Genomic DNA, 21,418 nt, shown 5'->3' on the forward strand with positions numbered 1-21,418 from the left:
CAGCCCCAGAGTCCACTTAGCAGTGGACCTTAGGTTTTTATTAGAATTTAGGGAAATGTGGCCCAAAGACAAAGAACAGGGGCCTAGTGAAGGAATTTCCTAACCATAGACATTTGGTCCTAGATCCTCAAAGGTATTTAGCCATCTAGCTCCCAAAGTGGAACTTAACTCCGTTAAAATCAGTGGATGTTAGGCATCTAAATAAAAAGCTTGTTACCAAAATACCTTTTGAGGACTGGGCCTGTACTTTGAATAAAGCACAAGAGAGTTATTTATCTTTGAAAATCAATAACATCCTGAAGATGTCCCTCAATTTGTTCCCAACCACCCTGTGAGTCCTGAGATAGAAGGACAGGCTACTTTACAGCCCTTCTGCCTTCTGTCTGCAGCCTTTTTTACCCCAGTGCTTCAGCTGCAGAATTCCAGGATCCAACCCCAGCAGCACCACCTCTGGCTCTCTAGTGAGAGACTCAGAGTCAGCAGCCCTACCAACTGAAAGTCCACCGTCACAGTGTTTCACACCTGCTTATTGTCTGGCTCACTCTGAGGTGTCCTACATGACAGCATGAGTAAGACTGTTTAAAATAGACTGGAATTTATTATACAAAATGAAGTTGACAATAAAAATGACATTCACAAAGTCAATTAGATTTAATGATTGGACACATACAGTGCATCCAGGCGAGCACGGTCGTGTGGTACATGGCACAGCAAATACCTTTGCTGCGCCACATACTGCACGATCTGGTGTTCTCCACACTGGGAGGGCACGCTGCCCAAGCATGCACTGCTCCTGGGTTTTTTTTCCATGGGTTTTTTGGACTACTGGATAGCTCCTGGATATCCAGGGGTCAAAAAACTGCACAGAAATTAAAAAACAGAATAGCACACAGTTGAGCAGCATGCACTGCTGAAAAGCGGAGCTGGACCGTCTGGAGCTGCGCTGTGGCTGCCAGCCAGGCTCCGCCTGGCAGTATCACTGTAACTGTAGGCCTGGGAGACCCCCAGGTAAGGCTGCTGGAGCCAACCCAGTGCTGGCCTCAGCCTCCCCTACTGCCCCCAAGGTAACTTACCATGTGCCACAGCAGGTGTAGCATGGACATAATCCAGGGACAAGTAGCTGCAGTGCAAGGTGCGCTACTGTTAGTTGTCCCCGGGCAGCCAAACATCCATGCACACCCGGATGTGTCCATATTGGCTACTTCCCTTTTGGCTAAAAACTTTACTTCCACAATAGTAGGAATCTTTAGATAACCCAGGTGCTGGGACCCAGCTACTATACAGTATTCAGCATCAACACTAGGGGTGCCTGTACACATACATCAAGGCTGCTCTGATGCATTGTAATTACAGCATGTCAGAGTAGACTTGATTAATCAAGTCTGCTGGAGTGCAGTAATTACCATGCTCCAGCAGACTCCAGCATTATGTATATCAACATCCCCATGCTGAAAAATGGTGGCAGGGAAGCTTTAACTAAAGCTCATTCCATGAGCTTTAGTTAAAGAACCTGCAACACCATTTTTCAGCAGAGGGATGCAGATGCATGTGACACTCTGGGTGCTTTAATTACAGTGGCTCTCAGAGCTGCTCTAATTAAAACTTCCCTCCTCCCCTCCACCACCTGGAGCATGTATATAAATGCCCTAGGTGGTGGACAAGCTGCTTTAATCAGTGAGCTCCAGTTCTTTTTTTGAACATTCTTCCCATGAGCATTCCCCAGAATGAATGGCTTGCTTGGAGGCCTAGATTCCTCGATAGTCCAAGAAAAGGTCATTCTGGGGCCAAAACATGGTATCAGGACAGAAATCCCTAGTTTCTGAATTCTATCTCAGGCACAACTCTGCATTATGACATTCAGCTTTCTATGTCTCTTATTTCTTCTGTGGTAAAATGGAAATTCTACTTGTACATCTTCTTGGTAGGTGGAGAAGAGGGTTAAATCTTCACTTTAAAAACAGCAGAATTTTGTGTCACTTTACATGTTCAGATGGGTTTTTTTCTAGTTGTGTAAGAGCCACTTCTGGCACTTGGGTACAGTTTGCGATTCTATTGCCCATGTGGTATGAATATGTAAGTGTTTATAAGGTCAGGGAGACAGTTCAGTAGGCTACGCACTGGGCAGGCAAGTACAGAGCAATGTAAATGAATAACTGAGCATAAGTCTCCAGATAAATAAATAAAATATAAGAAGGATCATTCTATATCCCTTTAACTATTAGACATCTGTTAGAAGGGAAACACAGCAGTATACAAGCAGTCCAGCCAATTCTTGGAGTGTGTTAGGGATAACTTTTTGATACAGGTAGCAGATTGGCCAAGTAGAAGGAAAACTCTTTCAACTGACTAAAAAAAAGAGAAGAACTGGCTGAGAATAAGAAGGTGGAAGGTAAATTTGGTGACAGCGAGTGCATCTACACGGGGTACTTTACTGAGCATTAGACTAATCTATTGTGCAGTAAAGCATCACCATCTATATGTGCATAGCAATTACTGTGTAGTATATTAGTCTAACGCACCATTTTCTTGTACCTGTCAAAACAACACATTAAGTCATGTGCCATACCACACATGTAGACTCTGACTGGAAGCAAATTGCTCCCAGTAAGCCTAGGCAGCAGGGGGCCACAGGTAGGAAGACCTGGAAGGGATCTGCACCCCTCCCCGCCAGCTCAGGGCCAGCCTGATCTCCCCTCAGCTGGGACAGAGGTGCTCACCAACCTGGGACAGCTCCCCTCTAGTCTCCAGAGCTGGGGCTAAGCCCTTGTACCCCCTGTTAGCCAAGGGCTACGCATTCATTAATGCACCTTTGCTACTAAACATTAAGTTTAGTACCTTTACATGAGCTACTACATAAAGCTGCATTAGCTTCTGCTAATGCACAGTAGCAAAAGCGAACAAGACTAATTCTACTGCACTTTAATGCATTAGCATGGTGTTTGCCACAATGCACTAATGCACAGTAGAATAGGCTACTGTACATTACAGCTTCTTGTATAGACGTGCCCCATATTAAGGGAAAAGAAGCAAGCTATCCCAATGCAACAAAAAAATGAGAAATGCAATAGGATGCCAGCCTGGTTAGACAGCAATCTTTTCAATCCATGGAGGCTCAAAAAGGAAGCCTATGAAAAATGGATTTCTGGTCACAGGACTAGAAAGGAGTATAAGAGTACTGCATGGGCATACATGAAGTAAATTAGGAAACACAAGGCATGATTTGAGATGCAATTGGTAAAGGACATAAAAGGCAATTTTAAAAAGGATTCTACAAGTATGTCAGTAGTATGAAGAATTCCAAAGCAAACCTAAGTCCGTTATATAATGTGGAAAGCATTTTAGAGCAATGCCTTTTTTTTACTACAGTCATTCATAATTAGGAGTGGCTACCAGATGATGAATGCAGTTAGCAGCAAAGATAGGGAAGGGTACAACAGTACAATTTCAGGACATACACTGTCCTAAGTACATGCGTACATAGCGGCATACCTACCCAGCCGGAGTACAGCTTGTTGCAAAAGCTCAGTAGCGATGTGCATAAACACTGTATAGCAAAAGAATGGTAAATTGTACACAAGTGCAAAAATACTACATATGTAGGTGGAAAATTGTCATCTGTGCACATAAACAAGCTGATATTCTTACTATGCAAGACATATGTTTAATGGTATTAATATTCATTATTTACTACAGTTGCTGTTAGAATTGAATTTGGGATCCTGATATGTATTGTGGTAGGGGTAGGGGTAGAGGTAAGGGTAGGGGTAGGGGAAGTTCCAGAGAGGGCAGCAGCTGGCTGTATATGAGATGCTGCTACCAGAAAACAAAAGGAAAAGGGGGAAAGGGACTTACAGAAATTGATTAGGGTTTCATTTGGCATACAGATTAAGCTAGCATTTGTGTGAAATCTTACTTTGCTTGAGCCAGAGTTCTAAACAGAAATAAAATGGAGTTGTCTGTGTTATATTGTAGTGACTCTGCAGAACTCCCTTTGGAAGTGTTCATAAATACTGTAAAAACTTTAATAACTGTAAATCTTTCATGATGCATCTGGAAAATGCTTGTGATATTTTTTGTATCCTTTTATACCATTATTCATATGACTCCATTATTAGATAAGGGAATATGTTTGCATTCAGCAACATTGCATTCAGCTCATGGAATCTTACACTCTGAAAGAAACTGTTTACCATCAATCAAAAATACATTTTTAACTGAAGCAGTTACCCTAAGAGCTTTCTGCATTTTTCTATTTTCCCTTTTTTCCCCCTCAGAAAAGCTTTTCTGATTCTTTTTGTTCCTTTTGTTTTTCTTGGGGGCAGAGTTTCCAATTATTATCCAGGTTCCTTGTGATAAGGTTGCTATCAAGCTGCTAGTTTGTTTGCAAGAGTTTCCTGAAAGATTATCAAAGCAAAACCAAACTGTCTGGAGGATGATGCTGGGTTTTTTGAGGGGCTTTGCGGGGTGGGTTTGGGGGGTGGTTCTTTCACACTATCATTCTTTGACAGTCATGTCCTCATTTTCCATTAATGCTGAGTGAATTATCAGGAATAGAACAGGAGATGACATTATGATATTTTTTTATATCGCCTCTTAGCTAAAAATAAAAGTTTGATCTCACAAGCTGAAATCAGCATTTAAGAATGCCCCCCCCAAATTCTCTGAGTCATGTTATTCTGAACTAAACATTTTAATTAATTACTATATAATTTAATTATTACTACTGTTGCTGCAAATCTAATGGTTGTTCCACATATGACATGCCTGACAGATTTCCACAAACTCAGTGACTTGAAAAATCTGTCATCTAAGCATTCATACCCTCTCCTGTTCTGCCCATTGATATATACATTATTAATAACAGCCTATCACACACCATGCACCATAACTTTAACTCTGCCTCCCACAACCTGCCTTTGTTTCATAGCTTTACAATAAACAACCTCCTCCCCAAACTGTTGGGTGTGGGTGTGAGATAGAGGAATACAGAAAGCTCTAAAAAGGCACAGAACTTGACTCAATTTACCTTTTGATGTCCGTTGTCATAAAATAGTAAATAAATCTAATCCATTGGACCATACATCTTCCATTTCATTGGTTTTGTTTGTTTTCCTATGTGAACCAAGCAAGATACATTGCAAAAATCACCAAACCTGTGGAACTGGGGTGTTAAGGGTGAGCAAATGAAAGAACAGTGGGACAGACAGTATGTCTTTTCGGAAGTAAAAGAAGAAATAAATTAGGCTGAGGAAACATCTTCAGAATTGGTGTGGTGCCTGGCTTGGTGTGGTGCCGCAACAGCATGTTGCATTGCCATCTGGGAGAGTTCAAATAGTCTTTAAAACCCAGGCCCTCCAGGCTGCGGGAGGCTAGCTGGGAGAATTATGCATTTTGTTTCTTGGGAGGCAAAGGAGGTGCCGGCTGGCTGACGCTGTAAACATTCCCTGCTGGTTGATCAGCATCTGACAGAAAAGTTTTCTTAACCTCTAGCTAAAGATAAGACCAAAATAACAGACTGTGTGGGGAATAGAAAGAACAAGTTGTGCTACAATAAAAAGCTAGCAGTGGAAGTTTATTCCAGCCAGATAGGGGAAGACCTAAAGGCAAAAAGATTTTTAAAGGAACGTAGATATTGCTCTGCTCAGCACTCCAGCGGCCAGATTTTAATGGTATATAAATACTAACTGCTGCTATGTTCAATGGGTTTAAGTACTTGAAGGCTTTAAAAAATCTGGCCCTAACTGATTTAGTGTCATTTTCGCAAGTGAGTTAAAAAGTGAGACGGTCAGGTCTATTCTATGAGGGTGTTTCAGAAATTAATGGCAAAATGACTGCCCACATCATAGGTCTGAGTGAAAGTGGGAAGCTAGACACCAGTGGGGAATACTGTCAAACAAAACACATTAATCGTTTATAACTATGTAGAGAAGTGATGTGTTCCACTAAATGATCAATGCACACAAAATAGTTTTATTTTGAAGTTGCCATTAGATTCTGAAACACTTTTGTATAAATTTGTGTCAGTATTGATCTGTCAGTCAGGGGATGAGTAGATGAAATATTACTGACGTAGGCATGCTAGCAAATATACCTAATGCAGACACAGGTACTAGGAAAACTACATTCTGCCAGTCTAGATCCCAGCAAATGTGCAGTTTTATGATATAAGCTGTGTCTAAGCTAGAACTGTGCCATTTCAGTAACTCAGAAAAGCTATATAAGCATCATTTCCCTGGCCTAAGCCCCACTGACTTTCAATAGGACTTAGAGTTCAAGATATTTTAAAAAAGAAACTATTTACTAGAAGCCGGATTTCTGTAAGTTTGAGCCTATACATAGCGGGGGGACTGGGTTATTAAAAATGGCTACGTATTAATTGCCTATGAATTTCATCTAAACAAGACATCAGGTATCGAAGTGGTAGTCGTATTGGTCTAAAAAGGATCAGGCCCCTCACCATAACAGTGACAGAAGCCCCTAAATTGAAATGGTGGGGTTTTAATTATTACACTTAAAAACCCACCATTTCAAATTTAGGGGATTAAACACACGTCACATGTACAAGCACCCAAAAATATCACCAACAGAAATCCTTGCCTATCCTTTTATTTAAGTAATAAACAAACACTAAAATATATTTTAAATTGCAAAATTTTAGCGCAAGAATCCTTCTGGTCTGCAGAAGTTGCTCCCATGTAATTCAAGGTAGGAGCATACAAACTAACGTCCCAAGATAAAAGGACATGGGGATTTGCTACATGTCAGATATTCCACTATTACTACCTTGTCATATTCTTTCATGTAATGAGAAATGAAAGCTAAACCATAAGAGCAGAACTGTCAGTTAAAGAGGTAATTAGATAGGTAAATATTATTACTACCTCCATTTTACAGAAGCTAAAACAAAGTTGTAGAGGGCCTGATTTTTATGTATAAAATATTCACCTAATCAGGAACACAGAAACTGTCATACCAGATCAGACCTTGGCACAGAAGGTAGGGCAGGGTGCCTAAAGTGGTTCAAAGGGGTATGAGTTTTCATAGGCAACAACTTGTAATAATCCATCACCTGCTTATAACACCATTGACATTGGCGAGATGGGGCAAGCCCTACATAAAAGAATGAATGGACACCAATTGCACATCAATTCCAGAAACACACAAAAACCTGTGGCACAACATTTTAGCCTCTCTACATTTGATAACTCAGAGTAGTTATCCATAAACAAAAGCAAAACTTTAAAAACTGACCTGAATGTGAAATTGCAGAACAAGAAATCGGTCACAGACTTGTTTGTACTAACCATGGGCTCAACAGACACTATGGATTCATATCCTATACCTTGACTAGCCTTTTATTTCAGTGTCCCTTCAGGTGTTAATTTCTTTATTCATCTCAGTAGTTCTAGTCAATGCATTTATTATTTCTTTTAGCAGTTTCCCCTTCCACTGTTACTCTCCCTTCTACATAAAATATTTTCTTTCTGCCAGTCTTCCCCTAGCAGTTGACATACTAGGTTGTTGCCTTGTGAAAGCTCATGCCTCTGAATCAGCTAATCTCCACAGTGCTTGGCTTGTCCTACCTTGTGCAAATTAGACCTGTGATCCATCTGGTCCAGCATCCTCCTCAGAGGAAAGAGCAAAAAACCTTGAGAAGGTAAATGTGGAATCTGCTGCTTACATTTGGTCTTATCCTAATCTATAATAAAGATTAGTTTAAGCCTTGAATTGTGATGTATCCTTCCTGAAAGATGCTTGTTATTCTAATTATTACACTGAATATCCTTAATAGTCATATAAATGTTCAGCTCCTTTTTTAATAACGTTCTTATCCTCTGTGACTCCATATAACAGCAAGATCCACCAGTTCCCTACATGTTCTACAAAAAAATATTTTCTTATACTTTTCCTTTTAAAATACATTGAATGTCCCCTTTTTCCTGTGTTGTAAGGAAAGGAGAACAGATGTTCTGATCTACATTCTCTAGATCATTCATTATTTAATATACTTTGAACATATCTCCTTTTCTTCATCTTTTTTTAAAGGTAAGCTCCTGAAACTGCACATGCAAACCAGTTTCTGAAGCTGCTTGTTCAAATGATTAATTGTCACAATTTGCATCTATATTGATCCAATTTGTATATGAACTGGTAATACTTACATGCAAATCAGCCATAAAATTGTGCTAAAAATATAGTCCATAACAGCTAGGTTGTCATACCTTCAATAAAGTATTATATTGCTCCTCAAATAGTCCAACTGAAATCAAAAGGACTACCTGAGCAGTGTGATACTTGTCAACATGAATAGGCGTATAATAACATGGCCTTCTGCACAATTTTCCCAAGGCTCTTCAAGACCATACTTCAGAGACAGTGAAACATTGTATGATTCTGAAAGTAGAAGAACAGAATCAAAAAGGGTTGGCATCTTTTTGTTTACAGGCAAACCAGCTATGGTGATTAGTGTGGAAATCCAGATACAGTTTATTTGGTTAATTCAGTTTTCCAGCTTCAAATAACTAAGGAAAAAATGTTTGAACTAAAGAAAAAATATGTTTGAGGAGACTTGCTTTTTCCCCAATGTTTTACACTACAGTCATAGATTTGCAATGTTGTCATGTGAGTGTCAGTCACCAGACATTAGCATCCTATCAAGATTTACCTATTACCTGGATCAGGGTTGGAGCTCGGGGCTCTTACCCAGCTGGGGTCAGCGGCAGTGCAAGGTTGTTCCTGGGCAGCCACACACTGCTCGATCTGGGCACGGCTCTTCCCGCTCCTTGAGGCGGGAAGCAATCTGCGTGCCAATCAAAACAAAGCCACGTGCCATCTTCAGCATGTGTGCCATAAGTTGCCGACCCCTGGTCTAGCCTGATCTTAAAAACCTCCAAGGATGCAGATTGCACCACCTCTCCAGGTAACCTGTTTCAGTGCTCTAATTACCCTCCTAGTGAAAAAGTTTTTCATACTATCTCACCTAAACTTCCCTTGCTACAACTTAAGACCATTATTCCTTGTTCTGTCATCTGCTACCACTGAGGTACCTGAGGGCTTCTGAAGCCTGAAGCCTGAAGCCTGCTTTTCTGAAGTCCAGGGTCCTTACTCAGCTGCTCTCCTTCCTTCCTTTCCTCAGGATCTGAACCCAATAGTCTCGTGGTTGCTCCTGCCCATGTTGCAGTCCACTACTACATTCCCCACCAATTTTCCCGTTTGTGAGAAGCAGGGCAAGAGGAACACGGCCCCTGATAGCCTCTCCAACAGTTGTACCAGGGAGTTATCCCCAACACTCTCCAAAAACTTCCTGGAGATTTTGGAGGTGCATAGCCAGTGGGTTTGGTTTAGGTTTAGCCCAGAAAGGTGCTTACTAGAGGATGCTTTGATTTAGTTGCACCTGGGTTTAGCCTGGAGCCCTGCTGAGACAAGCTCATTTTAGAGAGCTGGGCCAGAGGGGGATGAACTGAACTCGGGTCCCCATGCCCAGAGAGAGCAGCTGAGAGCTGGACTGAGGGGTCCAAGAGCCCAGAGAAGGGGCTACATGTGGGGACAGGGATCTGAGAGCTCAGGGAGAGGCTGAGTAAGGAACTAGGAGGTCTGAGGGCCCAGCCAGGGTCTGAGAGTGTGAAGTGAGAACATGAAAGACTGATGACACCCACAAAACTTGGGACATGGTGTAGGGGAGCAACAGACCCACACAATTTGCCCTTAAGGCTACAAGTGCCCGGCAGGGATATGGACAGTCCAAGAAGGGTGACTAGGACTTGTAAGCTGGGTTAAGACCAACAGGGTTCAGGACGAACTCGATGCAAATGGACCTGGGCCCAGACTGGCTCTGCGCTTGTTAGGGCTTTTGTCAGACACAGGCAGCAATCACCCAGCTAGCAGCACTCCCAGCTACTCAGAGCACATGCCCAAACACACAGTCCACCAAACAAACACTCAGCAAGCCAAACACACAAGCAGCCCTGGCCCACTTACTTTTCCCATAGCAGGATCTGGTGCCTGGCTTCTCTTCCTCTTCCCCGTTCTCTTCTTTCTGCCAGTGAACTGCTTGCAATCTGCCCTGTTTGCTCGCTCCGTTCACTGGTTCCCATCGGACAAACGGTCGAGCAGGAGTACACAGTTCTTTTCTTCAAGTGAAGGTGACCTTGTCTAACGTCTCTCCTAACTATACAAGTGGTCCAATAAAAGGCATTGTAACACTGTTACATTAAGAAGGGAAAACACTCTGGAAAGAGCACTCAGCAGACAGGGAAGCACCTAACCATAATGATAAATACAGAGCCAGAGATGGGGCAGGTTGTTTCACCCCGGCTCCTGACATGGAAGGAGCTCTTGAGTAGGCAGCAGACAGAGGGGAAACTGCACTCCCAGGTGTTAAGAGATCTGATGGGGGGACTGGTGGTATAGGGATTGAGAAAGAGGAGGTGGTACTCTCAACTGGCCCAGGAGGTCAGAGGTCTGGGGGCAGCCAGAGGTCTGGGAGCAGGGCTAGAGGCCAGTGCCTGGGAGAGAGAGTAGGAACAGAGCCAGGGGCCTGGTGCCTTTGAGAGGTGGAAATACAGTCAGGGACCCAGAGCCATACCCAGGAGTACCCAGAATGGACAAAGTGCCTGGGCATGGGCTGACAGAGACAACAGCCTGAGCCCAGAAGGGGACAGAGAAGGCAGGCCTGAGATATGGAGTGGTCAATAACTTCTGCAAGGCGTAAGCCTGGTATAAAAGGTGTTTGGAGACACGTAATAAGTCCTTAAGGCTTATTACTCACTGAGTAGTGACACCTGAACAGCAGCATGGGATCAGGGATCCTTGGGGCAACCTCTCTTTCTAAAGATCTAATAAATAAAGTGTGGCAGGTGAGGTGTAGGGGAGCAAGCCTAAGAAGCAAAGGCCAAAGAGCAGGGGCTGAGGAGCCACGGGGAGCATCGTGACCCCCCCTGGGACCAGCACCTCATGAGTTGTATCGTGAGCTTTTGCATGTTTCCTGGACCACAACGGCTACAACAACATTCCAAACCTACTCCAGTCTGGAGTGAGACATTTCAAAATGAGACTAAAGTATTGTGTTGCTTTTTATCAGGAATAGCAGAAACTTCTGGGACTGACTGGATTTCAGACCCACATCTAAGGTAAATACCAAAGCAAGAAGTACAGCATTACACAGCACTTGCTTGTATGCAGGCACTAGACAGAAATCATTCTTTCCAAGGGCCAGTTACAACTGGCTGCAGTGATTCTATATAATCAGTACACTTTCCAATAAAAATGTAAATTATTCTTCAATTAAAAATTCAACAAGGAACAGAAAATGTTTGTGTGCAATATTCTTAAATGCCTTATGTATCTGGGTTGAGTAGAGACAATGCACTGACAACAGAAACATGAATCTTATCTTTAATGAAAAGAAGAGGTAAAGAAAAAATATTTTTAGTTTGAAAAGTCTGCAGTATTTAGGAGCAAGTGCAGTGGGCAGGTGGCCATATTGGCTCTGTTTGTCATGGGTTTTATTTTCATTAAAATGTCCTGACAGCAAAACCATTTAACTGCAAATTAATAGAGAGAAAGCAAAAAAAAAAAAAAAGGGAAAAATGTGTTTAAGCATCCAAGGGCTTTGGCACTGATTGCATCTTATAGAAGTACATCATCATTACAAACAACTTCACCTTCCCAGGCTATATCTTGGTACCAAGCCATTAGTAGCTCTACAGAGTTGTCATTTCAAAGTTTGGCTCATTTTGTATGTGTTCTTTAATGTATATCCATGGTGAATCAGCCACACCAATCCTACAGGAACCCTCCATAACCTAGCTTCTCATTGAAAGCTTATCAAGAAAACGAATGAAATAAAGCTGTGCTTTTGTAACTCAAAACTAAATATAAAAGTGTGCAGAAAGTCAGCCTCCACACTGGCAATAAGCATAACAAGATAGTAACACAAAGCCCTCGAATGGTTTTTGCTTTGCTCTGTCTACACAAATCCACACTATCCAAGTTTTCTGAAACTTCTCCCAAGAGTTCTGGTCTTCTGTTGTCTTTCCCATCAGGTCCTGTGACAGAACCGTCTCTCTTCCCACAGGCAACAGTTCTTTCCTCATATCTCCCACAATATGTCTCTTTGTGGGAGGGGAAAACCCTGGACTTATTACCCCTAATAGCAACTTTGCAGAAAGACAGTTTTGTGCTACTTGGTAGGTGAATTTCTTCCTTCCTTCTCACACAGAAAATAAATAAAAATGGCTTCTACTAATCTCCTTAATTCTCCTTAATGCAGAGTAGCCTCTTTCAAACCTAAAAAAATGCAATCTATTACTAACACCGCTCAGTCTGAAATATACATGATGCATATCATGGGAAAAGCACATTTTAAAATGTCCAGCACCCAGAGATTGAAAAAAATGCATATATTTCTGAGGAAAATTCTCTGAAATGAAAAGTGATTTAGGAGATGCTGATTTTTTTTCCCCTGAAGCTCTGCAGACTTTGTAGCACATGAAATGAGAGCCATTTCATTGTGCAATTGATATTCAAACAGCTGTATCAAGGGTCTCCGACTAGCTATTAGAGTCTCCACTGGCTATTAGCAACTAGAATGTGACATAATAATCAGAGCCATTACAGAAGGTCTGACATTTTATCTGGCAGGGTGCAGCAGTATCAAATGCATACACACCCACCAGCCGATTATGACAATCAGACTGCAATCCAGTAATATGAAACATGAAAATTAGAAAAACAAAACCCCCGTGTCCTCTTTTTATAATTCAGCTCAGCATTAGTAACCCATTTTTTGCCAAGTGAGGAAAACATTGTCTATGCTGAAGACCCTTGCATATAAAGTCAGTCAGCAACCAACCTATATCTTCAAAACAAGTGTGTGTAGGTGGCACAGACTGCAAGTCACTTAGCAAGCTACCTGTCATTCGACCTTCTCCTCCCTTCCCCTTTTATGTTTCTGTAGCATATATCTCCTTTTGTGTGCTGTGCTTGTGTGCTCCCAGTATAACACCAAGAAGGTCATTTTTATGTATTAAGCTGGTCTACTAAATACCAAACTGCATGTTGTCAGGTGTTATCAGATGGGTTATATCCCTTGTAGGTCCTGTTTTCATGTCTCTGGCTGCTACTATGTTTGTCAAGAATAATTTTAGTGCCCTGCATTATGATGGAGTCACCTTTTTAATTTACACAGTTTCAATAGCTTATTCCCTGAGAACCTCTTGTTAGCCTTGCCGGCCATCCTGTGAGACATTTTATTTCTTACATACTGCCTGCTTTCAGCTCCTAGTTTTGATGACGTCTCTACATTCAGAGGTTTTTTTTCCTGAAATGTGTAGTTTTGCAGTTTTTCTCTTATAATACCCAGTCTTCAACTTGTCCACAGTAACAGTGAATTAGTCATTTCTTATTTATATCCTTTTGGGCATTTTGGCAGAAGTAATTATAAAACATTATGTGGCTGAGATAAAAGAAAAGTTTCACTGTAAACAAACAATGAAGGAAAAAGAGATTTTATTTGACTCTTAAGCATGTTCTGCTTTGCTTTAAATTTTGCTCCCAAATACCATTGATCTCTCTATTTCTCTGTTTCAGATATTCAGTCCAAGTAAGGTTAGGCTATGAGAATATTTGAAATGAAAATATTTGGGGGTTCAACTAGATGGCCTTGAATATATTTTCCAGCTCTATGATTCTATATGAGGGCCTTGTTGCACCTTACACTGTGAGCTGCACAAATGTTAATCAGTGTTAAGATAGTTGAAGTTTGAAGTAGTCACATGTTCATACCAGCAGGTGCCTGAAGGACTGAAAGGTAAGAATCCCCCACCCCTCCCATTCTGGGTTTTCCCCCTCACCCCTGGAACATCTCCAGTTTCCCCCTCCACCAGTGCCTCCCCTGCCCCACAGGGTTCCCCCCTCGCCGGCAACTCTCACCCCTCCCTCGTTACTTATGGGTGCCTGTGCTGTCTATCCCGGGGAGCAGGCAGGGAAGGGTTAACCTGCCTGCTGGGTTCTCACTGCTGCTGCCGAGCTGCTGCTCTTCTCCTGGCTGAGCTTGCCCAGAGAACAGCAGCAGCAGCAGCAGCAGAAGGGCACACAGGTTAACCCTTCCCTGCCTGCTCCCCCAGGAGAGACAGCATAGACAGCTATAGGCAAGCGGGGGGGAGGGAGGGAGGGTGTGTGCAGGGAGATCTGGGGTTGGGGGGAGGGGGCAGTGGGCCCAATACAGGCCATCAGGGGATGGGGGGGTAGGCAGGGTATTTACACTAAAGTGTAACCTAGAGTGCCTACACCTTAGTGAGCTGGGTAACACAAATCAGAGATAATCTTGTCCTGGAGTCATGTAACTTTGAGCCACATAGCCAGTACTTAAAATTAGTTTCCAGGATTAATGTGCAGACAATCCAGGTGTTAAGAGCTCCAGAAGCTGCCCAGAACGACTGTGTAATAAGATCCTGAGACAGAGCAAAGGATTTGTTACAGGACGTGGGAAGGCAATAATTTGGTCCAAACCTCAAGTAAGGACTTGATCCAAATCCCACAGAAATCCATGAGTGTATTTCCATTAACTTCCGTATCTTTTGAATCAGACACTAAATGATTTTGGATGGGATTTTCAAAAAGTTTCAGGTTTACTTAGGATACTTAAGTCCACTTAGGATTTAATAAGTGTGGCAACACTGACCTCTGTGATGGGAATTTGCAAATCCAAATTAGGCACCTAAATTCCTTATACATTAATATCAAAGTTTACCACTTCACAGTTTGATAAAGTTCCATGTCCAAAAGTTTTTTCTCATATGCGCTCTATAGCATAAGGCTCTACCTCCCTCAACATTTTTAGTCCATATACTACCACTTCCAGAAAACAAAGTAATTTCAAAGAAACCCTGTTCTGAAGCCAAGACTTGTATCCCATATGCTACTAGGAGACAGATACCTTTATAACATTGTAGAGTCCAGGTTGCTATTGCATTATTTATATAAAAAAATCGCAGTGTCAGTTTAAAAATGGCCAATTTAAGAAGAAAGGTAGGAACCTGACAGACACCCTCACAACTAATGTGTTAGCTAATGCTATTTTATGAGGAAGAAAAAGTGAAAAAGCAGCAACCGCCATCTTACATAAAGCAAAAATGTTAACAGAGAATTCTTCTGCTGCATGAGGAAAGATACTCTTTCTCTTTGAAAATTCAATCAATTTTTAGCACCATGACTATGAACATCTGTGACACCTCAAAGTATTTTAACTCTTTGGGGCTGTACGTCAGGAAATAATTGCTATCTGCAGTCTAATTCTGTTTGGTTGCAAACTAACATAAAGAAATTGCAATATTTGAGATAATAAAGCATTCCAAAAATTGCTTTTGTCTTGAATTAGGCATAGTCTACATAGCATGCTTTTATTTTCTTCTTTAGGTAACAGTGCCATCTAGTGGTACTAAACTGAATGGAATGAACAAATCAGCTGAATTTATGTAAAGGAAATGTCTGCCTTTCTTGTGACCATAACTGCATATGTTTGTAGTAAGAACTAAAGTAACTGATATATACATATACACGACTGTGCATATTAATTATGCTTAATTTTTAAAAGGCATATAGACTACGTGGGAGTGTACAGGCAAGGTCCAGGTTGACTTTGAAGGTGTCTAAACAGGATTTAGACGCAATTTAAGGTTCAAATTGAAAAGATTCATATCAACATGGCTCTGCAAAACCATTCAGTTACCTAGATTAGGAATGCTCAACCCCAGGCTATAGGCCAGATCTGGCCCCTAGTACCATGTCCTCCAGTCTGTGGATCTAGATCAGACGAGCAGGGGAAAGTGGGGCTCCAGAGCCCAATCCCGGTGTGGGACCAGGTGGAGACAGCATAGGGCCCTGAGGCCCAATGGCATGTAGGGCTGGGTGTGGGCAATATGCAGGGACAGTGTGGGACCTGATCTGGCCCACAGGCCAACCCCTCTCCTTTCTCTTCACCTGTAGGGCCAAAACCTTGAGTACCACTGATCTAGACTCACCAACCACCTGCACTTTGGCATACTGCACATGCGCAGAAGTTATCCAATGGTTAGAAGGGAAACAAAGGAGGAGTATAACCTAGGCTAGGGACATAAATTGCACATAAACTGGTATAAGGGATTGGAAACCAGTTCAAATCTGGAACACAACAGAAATTCAGTGCACATAAATCTCATTCAAAATGGCTAAAACTGGTTTAAGATGCACCTGAATGTATGTAGTATTAGACTTAATTGATTTAGGTTAAATTGGTTTATTGAACTTGTGTCCCAGATCCCCTCCACATTCAAGTTAACTCAGAGTCCCCCAGACTCACAGGATGCTTTGCACCTCCCTCCCAAACCCTTTCTTGCCAGGTGGGTGGGCTAGCCTTGGCCCAAGCTGTCTGTTCCAGCCATGCAGGGAGGTGTTCTCTAGCACCCCTCATTTTCCAGCCTGGGGCACTGCAAGCATGTGGTTGCATTTATGGAATTAACAGTGAATGTCTGCTCAATTGCTTATCATTTCAATCTACACAGTTTAACCAATCTGTGAAGGTTGAATCAATTGGGCTTTTTGACTGTCTGTATCTAACACTTTATTCTTCTATTCTAATGATTCTAGCAGTCTTTGAGCAGAGAGGAGTTTTGAGCTTTGGCACCTGCTGCTAGACTGGTTAGGCATTGCATATTAGTCAGTGGCTGAAAAACAAAAATTATCTTAGAACTAGTGACCTTAGCCCAGGACTTCCACCCAGAAGAAAACCCTAACCATGAAGTTGTAGAATTTGGGGTTTTTTTCCTATTGGTTCCATGATTCTTGCATTCTTGGCTGCCCAGTAGGGCAACTTCATGAGGAAAAATGGATGGCACCCATGTTAGGCAATGGTGACTTGGATACTCTCCTGGACACTGGATGATGTGGAGTAAATACTCTCTTGGTATGCACAGCCATACCAGCTGTATTGAAGACTGAATGAAGGATGCTGTGCTTCCCAGCTAGGTTAAGCAGGCATCTCTCCTCTAACCACTCTGAATCCTAACATGTTGTTGGGACTTCCTTTGCAGCCCTGAACCCAACATTTAACTCTGAAGAGAAATGGAAATTCAAACACATCCCTGTGCCTAGCATTTTATATTGGACACCTATAGGTACCTTCTTGCTGAGCAATTGAATAATGCTTAGAAGATACATGAGTCTCCCCATTCACTTCACAGGACGCCTATATGCCTAACCTGTTGATTAGGGTTCCTTTACTGGGAGAAAGGCTAGCATATTATGTTACGATACCTAAATGGAGGGACATAACAGGTACATTAGAATCTGGCCCTAAATCCCATTTTATATAGTGACTTAAGCACTTTTTGAAATGTTTACCAATACATCTGTCTCTACACATAGCTATACAGTTTTACAAATACACTCACTTGCAGACATTCCATTTCCTTTTCCTTTATTTGTTTTACTTATGCAAAATCATAATGGATTTTATGGTATAATCCAACCATTAATTTCCTGAAATTAAAAATAAATATTATCTTTGGGCTAAATATTTGATTATTGTCTATTCAGGGGTTTCTTTTATCTTCTTCTGAAGCATTTTTAACTGCCAAGTAACAAACTAATTACTAGTCTGAACCTATATGGCAATTTTTATAAAAACCTCCCTCCTCCAAAACATTAATAAGAAGAAATTAATTTTATTAAAGTTGCTCTGCATAGTTTGTTTTCCTTGGAGAAATCTAGGCCTTGGATATAATTAGTAAATGTGTTGAACAACTAAATGCATTGTTCTGTAAAAAGCAAATCTACAGTAGTGTATAGACAATATTGTTAAAGCATCTCATTAATCAGCGCAGTAGGCCAGATTTTCTCATCTTGGGAAGTTTCATATATACTCAAAACAAAATTAGTTGCTGAAGGAGTCACAGAGCTAAAAACATCCACGTAGCCATATGAATGGATTGAAATTATATAAATATTATTGAAATCCTACTCTCCCATTCAAAATCCTAACAGCTGGGTATTTTTTCAGGGATTTTGACAATTAAATAGGAGTTTATGATTGTCCCTTCAATATGTAGGCAGAAGCCTCTCGGCCTCTCACAACACATTGACTCAGTTTATTATGGTTTTTACCAGCCAGGTACAGACATTACATATAAATCCGTATAAGTAATCAGAAACCAGCCTGTATCTATAACCAAACAGAAGTACAGTGGACATAAACTGGTTTCAAAATGGAAGAACCCAGTCTAAGATAGATCTGGATTGATGTGGTCTCAGATTTAATTGAGTTAGTTTAGATGGGTATAATGAACTTCTGTACCAGATCCCCTACTGAATCAAGTTAGGTCACTTTCCTCCAGTATCCCAGGTTGCTTTGCAGCCCCAATTACCCTCCTCACAGGGAGGTGCACTAGCAGCCAGCCTGCACTCAGCTGCTCATGCAAAGCACCCAGCCAGCCCCACCCCCAGGCTCTCACAGAGCCAAATCAGCGCAGACCTTCCTCCCCGCCCTGCCTCCTGCCTGCAGCAGCTGTGAACCATAACCAGGCAGCTGGGGGCAGGGAAAGGGGGAAATGGAAGATTCTGCCCCACAGATCTGGCACTGCTTCTCTCAGACCACAGGCCTTTGGCCTAGCCTTGACTCCTGCCTCTGGCCCGCTGCCACATTAATTCACCTTGGGCTTTTTGAATGTCTGTACTTAGCTGTCATCATCTATTATTTAGATTGAGGTTTAAAGTGTCATAGATGCTTTCCAAACAGAAGTAGTAACTGGTCCTGCTGCAAGGATCATGCAATCAAAAAGGACAGGCAGATGAAAAGACAGGTACAAGAGAGGGAGAATCTCACATAATTATTAATAGTGATGACTAATGCTTTCCAAAATATATACACCTAAGCTACGTAAGCAAATCATAAAATTACACATGAAAAGTGAGGATCTGGGCAATTTGAAATGCTTCCAATACCTACCATAATTACCTGTTTTGCACTTACAAATAATATTTTTGCAAAAAAATAGCCTATATAAAAGAACCGATGCTTAAAGATCTAAATGTGGGCACAGATGCTACAGCATTAAGTTTATGAGAGAGGAGTATCTACAGTTCCCATTAACTTTGGTGACATGCTTGACTTAAAGTTGATTTTAATAAGAACTGTAGGGCCTTGGTGGGCCATTGGGACAAGCCAACTAATTGTGAGTTTGTTCTAGGTTTACATACTGAAGAAATCTTCTAATTCTGCTTTTGATACATTTTCTGCAGTGGTTATCTCTATTCATGAATGGCAAGTAAGGAACTGTGAGGGAAGCCAAGATATGTGCAAAGAGATAATCCACCAACAATGGCCCAGGAAAGCATTTTGAGGGCCTATCACCACATATACTTGTCATGAAGCCAGACAATTTGTCCATGGCTAAATGCACCTAATATTAGGAGATGGAATTATTCCAAAATACCAACTCCACATTCATGAAAGAAAAATGTATCTTTCCTCAGTTTTTTCTATACATCTTCTCTAAACAGTATATAAACAATTATGCAGTTCACTTTAGATTCTGACCAAGTTAAAAAATCACTTCAGCCTGATTTTAAGTCACTGGTCGGTCTTGTTCAGTAATTAACAGCCTCTTTCTTTTCGTTGTAAAAGTGAAGATCTAGGTAATGTCCATGGATATATTCCTGGTTCTGACAGTCTGTTTATTAATGCATGGAAGAAAAGTAAAAACTGCTGAGATAATGAGATCCATGCTGTACACTTGGTAGATTTAAAATTAGTTTTATTGATAGCCACTAAGGGGTCTGTTCTCCCCTTGAAAAGTGCATGCAACTCCCATTAATGTTAACGTGAACTAAGTGAGTGTATCCATGGGAGAAAAGACCCCTGAGTCTTAAGTGAGTACAGTCCTACTGTTCACATTAAAAAAATATTTTTCATTCATTTAAAAAAACACGAAAAAGCAATAATGGTTGATGAAGAAGGCACCATGGGTCCAATAAGCTGCAACCTCTATTTCACTAGTTTTATGTTTCTGTACTTTGTACTTAGAGGGGCAGAAACAACCTTGACAGCTGTGGGAAATGTGATAAATGCAATGTAGGATTGGTTTGGAGCCCTGGGTTTCAGATTCCCATGGTGTTTATGGACAACATACTAATGCATTATAAATCCAGCTGCAGTGGTCTAGCTGGCTAAGATTAAAGAACTGATGATGAGGTGAATGCAATGGGCTCTAGTAAGTTTCCTTAGTCAAAATACAGGCATAAAAGACTACACCGCTATATAAGTGAAAAAAGCTGATCATTTTTTAGCTCTCTTCCTTCCCTAAAACTATGCAGATACAGAAACTAAATAGGTTGCTTTAATGGGAGATAGCTATGTTCACCATTGTCATCTCTGCAATGCCGCATCACCCCCAGGGTATTTGTCCTCTTTTACAATGTATCCCTGTCTTTGAACTCTTGTCAAATGAAGAAAAATGTCTAATGAACCTTAGCTGGATTTGCAGTATTTCTTTGTTTTTTCTGCATGATATCAGACAATGCAACTGGTCATATACTGGGACAGTTTTATTGACCACATAGTAGCGCTATGCAAAGCTTTGGGTGCTGATTTAATTCAGAGGAGATTCGGCCCAATTCACCAGCTGAATCTCCAAATCCAAATCGAATTAGGAGATCAATAAAAAGGTCCAAATCAATTCAAAGCTCTCTGAATCGATTCAGAAAAGATTCAGAGAGCTTTGGAGACATTCAGAGATTCGGGCAGTCTCTGCTTGCCACCGCAAGGAGCTGGACCCAGACTCTGTGCTGGTAAGTAGAGGATAGAGGGGGCTGGAGGAGGAGGGAGGGGACCATAGGGAGACCCCCACCAGGCCCCATCCCCTGCCTGCTCCCCCAGCCCCCTGAGTGCCTCCCGACCCCCACCCACTCTCCCAGCCCCATCAATGACTGCCCTGCCTGGCCCCAGCATCCTGGCACTTTAAAAAAAAGCCCCCACTCACCAGCTCCTGCCAGGCAGGGGGGCGATGCCTGCTGCACCTCACTGCCCCATGCTGCATGGGGGACTCTGCCTTGAGCCTCCATCCCCTGCCCACTCTCCTAGCCCTATCAATGGCTTCCCCTCCCAGCTCCTTTAAAAAAAAAAAGAAATCCCCATACTTACCAGCTGCTGCAGTGAACATAGGGGCTTCTGGGGGCTTGCGGCAGAGCCCCCCACACAGCATGGGGCAGTGGGAGGGCAGCAGGGATCACTCCCTTGTCTGGCAGCAGCTGGTGAGTGTGGGGCTTTTGGGAGTGGTTTTTTAAGTGCTGGGATGCTGGGGCTGAGTGGGAAGCCAGTGATGAGGCAGGGAGAGCAGGCAGGGTATGGGGCCTGTTTGATTCAGATTTGGCCAAATCAGTTCGG

This window comes from Crocodylus siamensis, chromosome 3 (assembly GCF_052110815.1).
Source record: "Crocodylus siamensis isolate JL-2025a chromosome 3, ASM5211081v1, whole genome shotgun sequence".
Classification (NCBI taxonomy): Eukaryota; Metazoa; Chordata; order Crocodylia; family Crocodylidae; genus Crocodylus; species Crocodylus siamensis.